Source organism: Peromyscus californicus, unplaced genomic scaffold (genome assembly GCF_007827085.1).
Source record: "Peromyscus californicus insignis strain IS unplaced genomic scaffold, ASM782708v3 Scaffold_5__1_contigs__length_169319896, whole genome shotgun sequence".
Taxonomy (NCBI): Eukaryota; Metazoa; Chordata; class Mammalia; order Rodentia; family Cricetidae; genus Peromyscus; species Peromyscus californicus.
The window spans coordinates 76,669,872-76,682,305 of NW_026294573.1; the positions used below are offsets into that span (position 1 = coordinate 76,669,872).

At 40.3% G+C, this 12,434-nt stretch overlaps 1 protein-coding gene and 1 long non-coding RNA gene across 5 annotated transcripts in view; one reads left to right on the plus strand and one right to left on the minus strand.

Annotated features, from left to right (window-relative positions):
• Positions 1-1,956, plus strand: part of LOC128097759 (uncharacterized) — a 42,586-nt gene extending 40,630 nt beyond the window's left edge. For all 3 annotated transcript variants that reach the window (XR_008213977.1, XR_008213978.1, XR_008213979.1), the window contains one exon: positions 648-1,956. This is a non-coding gene — a long non-coding RNA (uncharacterized LOC128097759). The remainder of the gene's footprint in view (positions 1-647) is intronic.
• Positions 1-12,434, minus strand: part of Frmd3 (FERM domain containing 3) — a 199,547-nt gene that overhangs the window by 20,251 nt on the left and 166,862 nt on the right. The gene's annotated exons all lie outside the window — the stretch shown is intronic.

Sequence of the window (12,434 nt, forward strand, 5' to 3'; positions counted from 1 at the left end):
GTGCCAGGAAACTCTGTGAGGATGTGAATAAAACTGAGAGGTACCTGGACATTTTATGGATGGGCTAGCTGAACTGACTCTATGACCTTTCTCTGTGACTTCGTGTAGCAAAGCCTGGTGAGGAACATAAATGGTACTCCACTCTTGCTATACAGGCACAATTCCTTCTTACTCTTCAGCTCTATGTATAATAAACTCCTTTAGGAACCTAACCTCCCACTGGACTGTTAGTTTTATTTATTTTTTTAACTTATAAGCCAAATATCTAGAGACACTATCCTGAGATGGCTTTGGTAGTCATTAATTTTCTCGGACCCAAACCTTCCCTTCCTCGTCACTCTCAAGGGCACCCAATTTTCCCTACATCATTGGTGTGGCAGAGGAGGAAGAGAAGGAGGGTGAATACAGGAGCCAATGCTCTGTTTGTTCTCTGCTTTAAATTCACTATTACCCCCAACACACACACACACACACACACACACACACACACACACACACACACACACACACACACACACACACACAGAGCTTTCCTGACCTCCAAACTCAGATCCACACTTACATATAGTTCTTCTGTTTATCTTTGCACCTTCCTTTAATTTAACCCTCATTCTTCTTTTTTCCCTTTCCACCTTTTGTGAGTCTAGGATGAAGAGTGTGCTGGAACACCCTCCCTGCACCATGGACATTGAATTTGTGCCTAAGTAGAGAAGCATGAAATTGCCAGATGCCAAACGGGGCTAGCTAGCACTTTGAGATGGCTGGACTCTGTGAATCCATGGCAGCCTAGCACTGAATCTGGAGCCACTGCACAGATCCACCTGGAACCAAACAATAAATTGCTGTGTGTTGGACAAACCACCACCAGAAAAGAGGAGGCTGCTGTAGCTGTACAGAAACCATCGTACCATTGTGAACAGCTGGAATGCACTAGGTGCTAGTGCCTGGCACTCTAGTTTCGTAGTGTCCTAGTTTCTGCTCTTTGTCCAACATCTGTCGGGTGGTTTTATTATGTGGCTGTTATTCCCACTCTCAGAACTGCTCCACAGGTTTTATTTACTCTTCTTCTGCCACAAGGTGCCCTGCTCCTGCTTTCACTTTCCAGTTGCTGTTCAGGGACAGGGTCGGGGAAAAGAGCATCTGGACACCATATCTTTTTGAGTTCCTTCACACACCTTTCCCTCTATGTTCTGTATTTTCTAGATTATGAGCACTTAAATTTAAGTTACATGTGGTAAATTAAGGTGTGACTCTTTTAAATCAAGGGACTCTCCTTAAGTGAGAAATTCATCCTTAGCACTATAATGTTTGTCTCTTATTTAGACTGAGGAACATAAAATGGATTAGCCGATTAAAATATTGAAGAAAAGGAGGGCCAGAGGAAATGTCTGAAGAGAATATTAGAGGTGCAACAGAGAAGATCCCCACACCTTATATAATCAATAGACATTGGCTTCTTTCCTAGCCATTCAAGCTTCAGTGTTTACTCAAGACATTTAAAAATTTATGGTGGGTCCGGTGTGATAATCAGTTAGAGTGATGTTGTTGAGAATGGTTAGATGTTGGTTAGAGTGATATTGTTGAGTCTGATGGGCTCCTTTTTCTCACGATGGCACATGAAAGAAGAGAGGATACAGGAATCAAGGTCTTATCAGTGACAGCAGCTAGCCTGCCAGGCCTTTCCTCATGGTTGCTTAAGAGGCAAGGAGAGAAAAACAATGGAAACTCGCCAGACGATGCTCCAGAAAAGAAGGTAGCAACACAGATAAGAACTGTGTCCAATATATCTTCTTTTGCTTTACAGATAGGTGGCTGTTTATCTTTAACAAAGGTTCCTACAGGCTGAATCCTTATGTACTGTTAACTCTTCAATCAACATATCTTACAAAAGATATGTCTGCTATTGTTTTGTATTTGAGCCTGGCCTGAATATAAATCAGATAATAGAGAAAAATGGCCTTCAGATGAAAGTATTACTTTTAATATCATTTTATAATTATATATGTTTTGCAAGGAACAAAAAGGAAAGTAGTTTGAGGTTCCTTATTTATTCTTCGCTCAACTCAGAAATACACAGGAAGTTATATATTGATTGACCCAGCACTCCAGCATGCCCTCATACCAAAGCATTTTTTTTTTCGAGACAAGGTTTCTCTGTGTAATTTTGGTGCCTGTCCTGGATCTCACTCTGTAGAGCAGACTGGCCTCAAACTCACAGAGATCCGCCTGGCTTTGCCTCCCAAGTGCTGGGATTAAAGGCGTGTGCCACCACTACCTGGCTAGGTTCAGTCACTCTTATGGCAAGAAAAAGTGTCTCAGCCTTAGGATCCCAGTGTTTTCTCAACTATATCCTTTCTGCCTGCCATTGCAGGAGACAGGTATTGATCAGACATGGAGACTAAATAAAGATTATACTATCTTTTCCTTCTAAGATCTGAGACAGAGAAAAGGTAATCTTTGAAAAATTTCTGAAGCCCCTGAGAAATATATTTAGGTCTTCCAGGGACTCACTCACTCCTCTGACATGGGCTAGAAGAATGTAGTTACTCCGAAATCAGTCACTGATACTTACTGAAAAGACTTCTGTAGATATGTAGGCCACATACGTGGGATGAATGAAAAGAGAAACTCTATAACTGGTGAGGTACAAATCACAAGTGGACAATAACTTCTCAACTGGGAGACGAGCAGTCCCACAAGATAAACCTCATTGGGACCTTAATGGCCCCGTTGTGGACTGGAGACAGAGGCTTATGTCTCTTAGAGAGGCTCCAGAGGATTCACTCCAAGACTTTAAGTTTTTCCAAGTCATCTCTGGTTACTGTTAGGCTCTCAAAGAGTCACCCTCAGCCCTTGTAGAAGGACTGAGAGAGACCCTGCCTCTATGGAGAGGTACTTGATCCTGATACTGCCTTATAATTCAATACACTCCAAACAAGTAGAAAGTGAAAAGGATCCCTTTGGAATTTGAACAAACTTTAGACTACTTCCTTGAAACGGCTACTAAGAACTTTTATAATCAGGAGCAAAATTTAAAAAGCAGTGAATAAAACAGGAAAATGATAGCCCTTGTGACTGCAATAATGGGCTAAGTGCACAGAAAAAGGAAAAATGGTTGATGCCAGTTTTCATTGTGGATTTCCATAGGGGTATTTCCTTATCAAGGGGATTACAGAGCTAACTTCCCCACCTCAAACCAGGTTTGCTGTGGGATGTTCTGTATGCTCCGAATGTGTTGCTCTGATTAGTTAATAAATAAAGTGCTGATTGGTCAGTAGCCAGGCAGGAAGTATAGGCAGGACAAAAAGAGAGGAGAATGCTGGGAAGTGGAAGGCTGAGTCGGGAGACACTGCCAGCTGCTGCCATGACGAGCAACATGTAAAGTACGTGTAATCCACAAGCCATGTGGCAAGGTATAGAGTAATAGAAATGGGTTAATTTAGGATATAAGAACTAGATAGCAAGAAGCCTGCCACAGTCATATAGTTTATGAGTAATATAAGTCTTTGTGTGTTTACTTGGCTGCCAGACTGGCAGTTGAGAGAGATTTGTCCTGACCGTGGGCCAGGCAGGACCAGGAAAACTTCAGCTACACAGGTTGTTATATGGGATGTCTTCCAATGTCTTATGAACTCAATGTGGAATTAAAAGGGACACAGTAGGACCAATAAGAGGTATCTTAAGCCTTCACCTCTAGTAGTCCTAGCTCCACAGATCTACAGATAGAAGCAATCACAGATATTAGGATAGATATTTTCAAACATGGGATATATATATATATATATATATATATATATATATATATATATATATATATATATATATATATGAATGATGTCAACAAAATTTTATTTAAGCCAGATGTCCCTCTAATGATTGCAACAATGAAATCGTACTTGTTCCAAATATCCTAGTAATATTTAGTATTTAGCCTGGGTTTCTCTTATATCAAAGTATTATTGTTCTTCACTCATGAGAAAGGTTTGCTACTGTGTGCTTCCTAAGGTCAAGAATATGTTAAGTAGCCCCCAAGGACATCCAACGGTTCTGTGGCACTAACTTTTGGCTCAGACTACCCCCAGAATAAATCCACAGACATATTTGAGGATTTTCTTGGATGTAGGGGTGACAAATAAAAACTCTCGATTACCTTGCTAAACTTATGCTATGACATTGCCGTATCCAAAATCTTGTCCAGTGATATGATCATCTACCTTCCATTTCTATTCCATTTATAAGTCTAGAGGATACCATTTGACTTATCAAAAATCTCACTAAATATACTCAAAAGGGCTTAAAACCATAAGACTTTAGATATCTACACAGCAACTTAAGCCAACACTTGTGCCATCATCAAGACTGAATTCCTAATAATTCTGTTAATGCTTCATTTGATCTATAAAATCCACAAATACAGATTCAGAACATGCTAGACATCATCATGCAATTAGATAAAAAACTCTGGAGATGAATTTCTGGCTCTTCATGGTGAGAAGGGGTTATGTTGGATTAGTGTTAATAGTAATTCTAGTAATCTCTGGATCTTTTTTTTTTTTAAAGGTTTATTTATTTATTTATTATGTATACAGCATGTATGACTGCAGGCCAGAAGAGGGCACCAGATCTCGTTACAGATGGTTGTGAGCCACCATGTGGTTGCTGGGAATTGAACTCAGGACCTCTGGAAGAGCAGTCAGTGCTCTTAACCTCTGAGCCATCTCTCCAGCCCCTGGATCTTATATACTACAGAGCTGTTTTAATTTTATCTTCTAGCATTTAGAGTCAATCCACATGCAGATAGATGGTCCTATTATAATCTAACTCCATCTAACTCAGTCTCGTTGATCATTCTTCAAGGCTTAAACAGGAGCCCCAAATCCCTCTGTGCCCAAATGATTTGATACTCATTTATCCACCTTCTCTTGCTTTCACTCTTTCTCCCTCAGACCTCTATGAAGGCACCAAAGAGTTCCCTTTTGTGCCACACCTGGTTATGGCACCAATGGAATCACTGATGCAGCTTCAAGGCCCTCAGATACACTCAGTGGAGTGGTATCCCAACTGCCACATCTAATACTCAATTTAACTCCAAGAATCAAGACTGGTCATTCTTTAAATTATTAGCAATAATTACTGTTGCCTGTTTGGGGGAAATTTATAAGAACAGGATGTAGAAACTGGTCAGGGAGTTTTAGGGTAGGGGACCCCAAAAATGAATTTTTTCCTTGGCTAAAGCTGGAAATCACCTTGGCCCTGTTGGGAATTTTGTCCTGACCAGAGGCTAGAAATTCCAGAAAGGTCTTTCTTCTTAACTCTCTTTCCTTGAATGAGCATTCATCCCTGGAAACTATATGTAAGGGTGAGAGTCTAGGACCTAGACAGATCCCTGACAGATAGGGAAAGGGACCACAGATACTGAGGATGGCAAATGTCCAGCATCTTCCTCAACACCCTAACATGAGACAAAGGCCTAGAGAGCTTTTTCTTCTGATAGCAAGACCCCTCCTCTTCCAGAAGACAGGCCCAGGCTGATCACATATGTTTAAGGTAGGTCCTGAACATACTTACCTGAAGCTGTGGGCTCATCAGCTCCCCAGTCTCTAAGTGACAACTCAAAATTAGGGAAGGGGGACCTGCTCTTTACCATTATAAACACATATTTTGCTGACACTGTGGGCACCAGTTTTCCTTTCTTTGTTTATTCAAATAGACCCCAAAATAGAGGAATTGGGAACCATTTCAGGCTGCCAAAACCACTTAAAACTCCGGGCCCTCCATGGAAAATAGGAATTTTGGTCCACTCTCTTCTTTGCAGTGCATCTCCTCCCCGCCCCGTGTGTGTGTGTGTGTGTGTGTGTGTGTGTGTGTGTGTGTGTGTGTGTGTGTATGTGTGTGTGCAGTGTGCACGCTTTTTTGATTATCATAAAAGTTGTTACCTGTTTCTGCTTGCTGTGTCTGAGATTTTCCTTTCCTTTTAATTCTTTAACTGACAGAGAAAATAAACCTGAATAAGACCTCCTAGATCTAAGATGATAATGAGGATATAATCAAACATGAAAGACACTTGTGTACCCCCAATGAGTCAACTAAACTGACCAGTTCATTTGCCTCCTTGCCGTCATTCAATAAACCAGTGGTTCTCAATCTTCTTCATGCTACAACTCTTTAATACAGTGCCTTATGTTGTGGTAACCCCCAACCATAAAATTGTTTTGTCGTTACTTCATAAGCAGAATTTTACTACTGTTATAAATGGTGATGTAAATGTCTGGTATGCAGGATATCTGATGTGACCCCAAAAGGGGTTGTGACCCACAGGTTGAGAACTGTTGCAGTAAACCCTTATTAGCTCCGAGTTGGCGTTCTATGGTATCTTCCTAGGCTCCGCCTTTTTTCTTTTAAGATCCAATTTAGTAGTCTATACTAAATTAACTTCCTTCTGAATTCATCCTCTCATTGTCCCTCATTTTCACTGGGCAGCTTTGGTGACCATTGATTTTCCAGGACCCTAGTCCTCCTAGCTTATTTGAGGCTAGTCAACTTTTGTCTCTCTCAAGTATACTCCACTTTTGCTGAATCATCTTTTCCCCACTTCCCCATCATCTGCACATCCTTCCTTAGGAATGCAAGACTCTCCACCCTTTCACTGTCTCCCAGAAATCATGGAAAGTCTGACTATAAGCACATACTATGGACTATTTATCAATCACATGGCATAGAAAAGTCCCCTTCTGAGATCCATTATAAGGAATACACATTTGTTTAGCCCATGCTATAAGGACCTTAACTTGCTCAACCATAACATCATTTAAAAGTGAGGTAACCCAGACTCAGAAAGACAAACATGGTATGTACTCACTCATAGCAGGATACTAGACATGAAACAAGGATGACTTGTCTGCTACTCACATCACCAGGGAGGCTACCTGGAAAACAGGACCCCAAGAAAGACACAGGGATCGCCCAATGACAGAGAAATGGAATGAGATCTACATGAACAGCCTGGACATGAGTGGGGGTAATGAAAGGCGAGGGTTGAGGGAAAGAGAGCTTGGGGGAGCGGGAGATCCCAGCTGGATCAACAACAGAGAGGGAGAACAAGGAATAGGAGACCATGGTAAATGAAGACCACATGAGAATAGGAAGAAGCAAAGTGCTAGAGAGGCCCACAGAAATCCACAAAGATACCCACACAACAGACTGCTGGCAATGGTCGAGAGACAGCCCGAACTGACCTATTCTGGTGATGGGATGGCCAAACACCCTAATTGTTGTGCTAGAAACCTCATCCAACTACTGAGGGATCTGGATGCAGAGATCCATGACTAGGCCCCGGGTGGATCTCTGGGAGTCCAATTAGCGAGAATGAGGAGGGTTTATATGAGCAAGAATTGTTGAGACCAAGGTTGGATAAAGCACAGGGACAAATAGCCAAATGAATGGAAACACATGAACTATGAACCAATGGCTGAGGGGTCCCCACTGGATCAGGCCCTCCGAATAGGTGAGACAGTTGATTGGCTTGATCTGTTTGGGAGGCATCCAGGCAGTGGGACCAGATCTTGTGCTCATTGCATGAGTTGGCTGTTTGAAACCTGGGGCCTATGCAGGATTGTTTGGCTCGGCCTGGGAGGAGGGGACTAGACCTACCTGGACTGAGTCTACCAGGTTGACCTCAGTCTGTGGGGAAGGCTTTGCCCTGGAGGAGATGGGAATGGGGGGGGGGGGGTTTGGGAGGAAGGTGAGGGGGACGGGAGGGGGGAGAACAAGGGAATCCGTGGCTGATATGTAGAACTGAATTGTATTGCAAAATAAATTAAAATAAATAAAAAAAAAAACTAAAAAAAAAAAAAAAAAAGAAAAGTCCCCTTCTGAGATCCATTATGAGGAATACACATTTGTTTAGCCCATGCTATAAGGACCTTAACTTGCTCAACCATAACATCATTTAAAAGTGGTTGAGTGTTGCTCAAGTGTGACTTTATAGACTATGGAATAAATATTAGAAAAGTGATGTTCTTATGTATGGCACTAAGCAGCATGGTGAGGAACCAAGGCAGGCCAGGGCTTTTGTATCAAAGTAGAATTAGAGCAACAATTTGAATCTTTATTATATTTCCAATGAAAAATACTGCACTTCATAAAATGAGCTAAATTTGGAACATCATCCAATGACAGAACTGATGTACACTGTTGTTACCACTGAAATGTTTGCACTGAGGAACACTGGACTCCACTATGAGCTGTGTTGAGAACTAGTTAATACAGAATGCACAGACTGTACAGTGTTAGATTCTTGTGATGATAATATAATATATGGAAAACAAAATTCACATAAATTTCATTAGGAATAAAGCATTTACCCTCTTTATAGTGATGTAAACTTCTGGGTAGCACGTAAGTGGTTAGAAAGTGCCAGAATTCCAAAGACGAGAACAGCTCCACAGAATAGCACACGAAAGGAATAAACAAGAATCTTTGAAGATACTGTGCAATGTTGTCTGCAGATCTTGTTTGGGCCTTTATTGTGTCTGCTGAGCTGCTCTAGGCATCTCTTTACTGAAGGAGTTGCCAAACCAAACAGAAGTGCTTCTTTCTGGAAATTAGTTGATATGACAATGGGCTTTGAAGTTTGGCTTAGCTCACCCAATACTACATTTATAAGTAAAAGCTGAACTTCAGCTTTTCAGCAGCCTCTTAAGTACTATAGTTCAGTAGTAGTAGGCTGTTACTGTTCTTAAATGGGAAAGTTAATGATGAACAAAGAATTAATTAGCAATGCTACAATGATGCTTTTATGAATTACTTCTAATTTAGGATATTAACTCATCTTCTGCATTTATGCTGAATGTTTTTCTCATTCATTGTTTGTTGATGGGTTTGCCATCCCAAGTGAAGTGTAATTATAAGGAGAAGGTGGCTCTGCAGGATTCATAAGCAGTTCCTACTACTTCATGGACCATAAAATAAATTTGAAGCCGGGCAGTGGTGGTGCATGCCTTTAATCCCAGCACGCAGGAGGCAGAGCCAGGTTGATATATGTAAGTTCGAGGCCAACCTGGTTTACAGAGCTAGTTCCAGGATAGCAAGGTTATATAAAGAAACCATGTCTTGAAGAGCCAAACAAATGAAACAACCAAAACAACAAAAAAAGAAAATTTTAGGCTAATACATTGCTACTAACTAATATATTCCAACATACTGAGCCCCATGAAAGAACGGACTTCCCCCACAGGGATAAAGGTGTGGGAAAGAGACACTGAATCTGTGCGAGTGATAGAAGGAAAACTGCTTGAATCATGGCCATGAAACCTCAGAAACAGAGGAAGAAGAGAGGAGTATGTTAACAGTAGGCAGCCAAAGATGAGGAATGGACAATGAGAAGAATCTATTAGGCCACAACATCACATTGCTCTGTTAGAGACTTTACCAGCAGTAATGTAGCATAAGAAAATGTGAAGCCTCATATAAGGTCAAAAGTATTGAATAATCTTTCTTTCTTTCAGGTGTATGAGAAGCCTCCATTCCCAAATTATATATAGATTAATATCTGTTTTGCTGATGTTCAACACTCTGTTAACAAAATTTAAAATAATTCAATAGCTTTAATGTGCGTGCCTGGGCTGATGCCCTGGCTTTTAAAAGGACTCATGTTTATGCTTCTTCTCTTTCAAATAATTTTTTTAAATTATTTTTTCTTCTCTCATACAATACATCCTAAATATACTTTCCCCTCCCTCCACTCCTCCCCATTGCCCCTGATCTCCCCTCTCCTCCAGATCTACTCCCCCTGTCTCCCCCAGAAAATGACAGTTGCATTCTGAGATGAGTTTTTGAGTGAAATTGTGCCTATCTGCAAATGAAAAAATAAAAATACTCTGTCTCTCTCTATCCAAAGAACCTTGCAGTGTATTTGAACAATGTGTTATGTATTTCTTTGTTCTGCAGTAACAGAAGTATAAGAAGTTCATGAAGTTGCTACCTTATTTGAATATGGTGTATGTGAAGACCTACATCTGTGTTCTGAGGCCACTTATATTTGGATCTAGAATGAACCATTTTTTTTATTCCTTTACATTGAAAGCTGCTTTTTTCATAAATATGAACATAAACACCCATACCTACATACATATATTTTCAGGGTTAGTATTATAATGTGGCTTGGAGCAGTTTTTCAGTTTTAAAAAAGTTCTATCTATAAAGCTCTATTGCTGAAGAAAACACTTACTTATTTCATTGAACACAGAGAAGCTGAGCTGGTGCCTAACTACAAGCTTCACTCCTATTGACTATTTATGATGCTAAGAGTTACTTTCCATGCTACCAGAGGAAAACAGTAATCATTAATATCACCCAGCTATAAACCCTGTAACATACAACACCAACCTAGGTGCAAGATATACTGCTACAATAGTGCACAAATGTTATGAGAGTAACTCCCCACTTCTTGATTGGATTTTAAAGCTCACTCCATGAGATGGAATCTGTATGGGATACAGCTGAAGTAGCTAACAACCTGAGACTAGGTAGACTAGGTAAACTGGATCTAGGGGAAAGCTACTACTTTTATTCTACTAAAGGTATATATTTAGAAGGACATTGTTGTTGTATTTATTGCTTGTATATATTGTATATAGTTATTGTACTTATTGTATATAGTTTTTATTATATTAGTTATAACTTTTTTATTTTTTATTAGACAAAAAAGGGGAAATGTGGTGATATTTTATTTGTGCTTTCATAAATAAAGCTTGCCTGGACATCAGAGGAAAAAGGCCAGCCACTATAAGTAAACAAAGAAGTCAGGCAGTGGTAGCACACACCCTCTTAATCCTATCACTTAGCAGGCAGGAGCTCTGTGTGTTCAAGGCCACACTGGAAACAGCCAGGTGTGGTGGCACAGGCCTTAATTCCAACACAAATTAACCATGAAGGTCTGGAGGTCTGTACAGACAGACAGAAAGCAACAGAGCTGTGTAAAAAGAGGAAGTGATGTAGATGGACAGAGAGCAAATTAGATGTCAGAACAGCAAGGCATATAGACATGGGTAGACAGGAAGTAACTCGCATTTGGAAGCATAGACCCACTGCTTCCCAGAGTCAGCAATGAGCATGGTTCCTCCAGAGCTGGCTGTAAATGTAGCTTGGTCATGTTGGAAAGCTGAGGTGGCTGGAGCCAGCAGCCAAAGCTGCCATTTCAGTCCTAGTCATGCTGCAGTTTAAAGCAATAGAGTCACAATAAGACAGATTCAGATGGGATAAACCCTAAACAGTTTACAGTGTACGTAAAAATGTACACAGGTTTGGAAGAGAGAGGAAAAGGAATATAGACAGTTATATAAAGAAATAGAAAGTTTTAAAAAATAAAGTCTTTAAAGAGACAGTAAAAGTAATATAATAAGTCACCTAAAGAAGGAAATCACACACAGAGTCTGGATTATATCGTCTTTGGGATTTTTTTTTTTTTTTTTTTTTTTTTTTTTGGTTTTTCGAGACAGGGTTTCTCTGTGTAGCTTTGCGCCTTTCCTGGAACTCACTTGGTAGTCCAGGCTGGCCTCGAACTCACAGAGATCCGCCTGGCTCTGCCTCCCGAGTGCTGGGATTAAAGGCGTGCGCCACCACCGCCCGGCTCGTCTTTGGGATTTTTAACTACAGAGAGACATTTGATTATAAAAGCTGCTGAGTTAAATTAATATGTATATTTTAAAGTTATCTTGACCTCAAAATTTATGTCTAAGGATATGTTGCTTGGAAAAGAGATTCTGCTTTTGTTTCCACAGAAGATGAGAAGCTATGGATTTGTTCCAGGTTAAGATGAATCAGATTTGATTGAGCCAAACCTCCTGAACCTTAATAGATGGTACCTATCAACAAAGGTTACAGTCGGTCTTCTCAGGACTTGACCATAATTCTTTTTTTTTTTTTTTTTTTTTTTTTTTTTTTTGGTTTTTCGAGACAGGGTTTCTCTGTGTAGCTTTTGCGCCTTTTCCTGGAACTCACTTGGTAGTCCAGGCTGGCCTCGAACTCACAGAGATCCGCCTGGCTCTGCCTCCCGTGTGCTGGGATTAAAGGCGTGCGCCACCACCGCCCAGCTACCATAATTCTTAATTTTCTTAGGATCCCCATAAGATTGCCAGCACCCTCAATCAACAGGAAGTAGTATGAGAAACTTTGCCCCAATTCCCAAACCATAGTTTATAAATGTTTATCTTTACTTAAAGGGAGTTGATTATAAATGCAATCTCTTTCTAAAGAAGGAAAGGGGATAGTAGAAATAGGATAGGATGAAAGGGTAGATTATTGATTGTTGAAGAGCATCAACTTGTTTAAAGTTAATTTTATTACATTGTATGTATATTTCTACTCTTGTTTAAGGTATTATGTTTGTGCAGCTCATTTGAAATTGTAATGGGTAATTAAGAAATACAGATTAC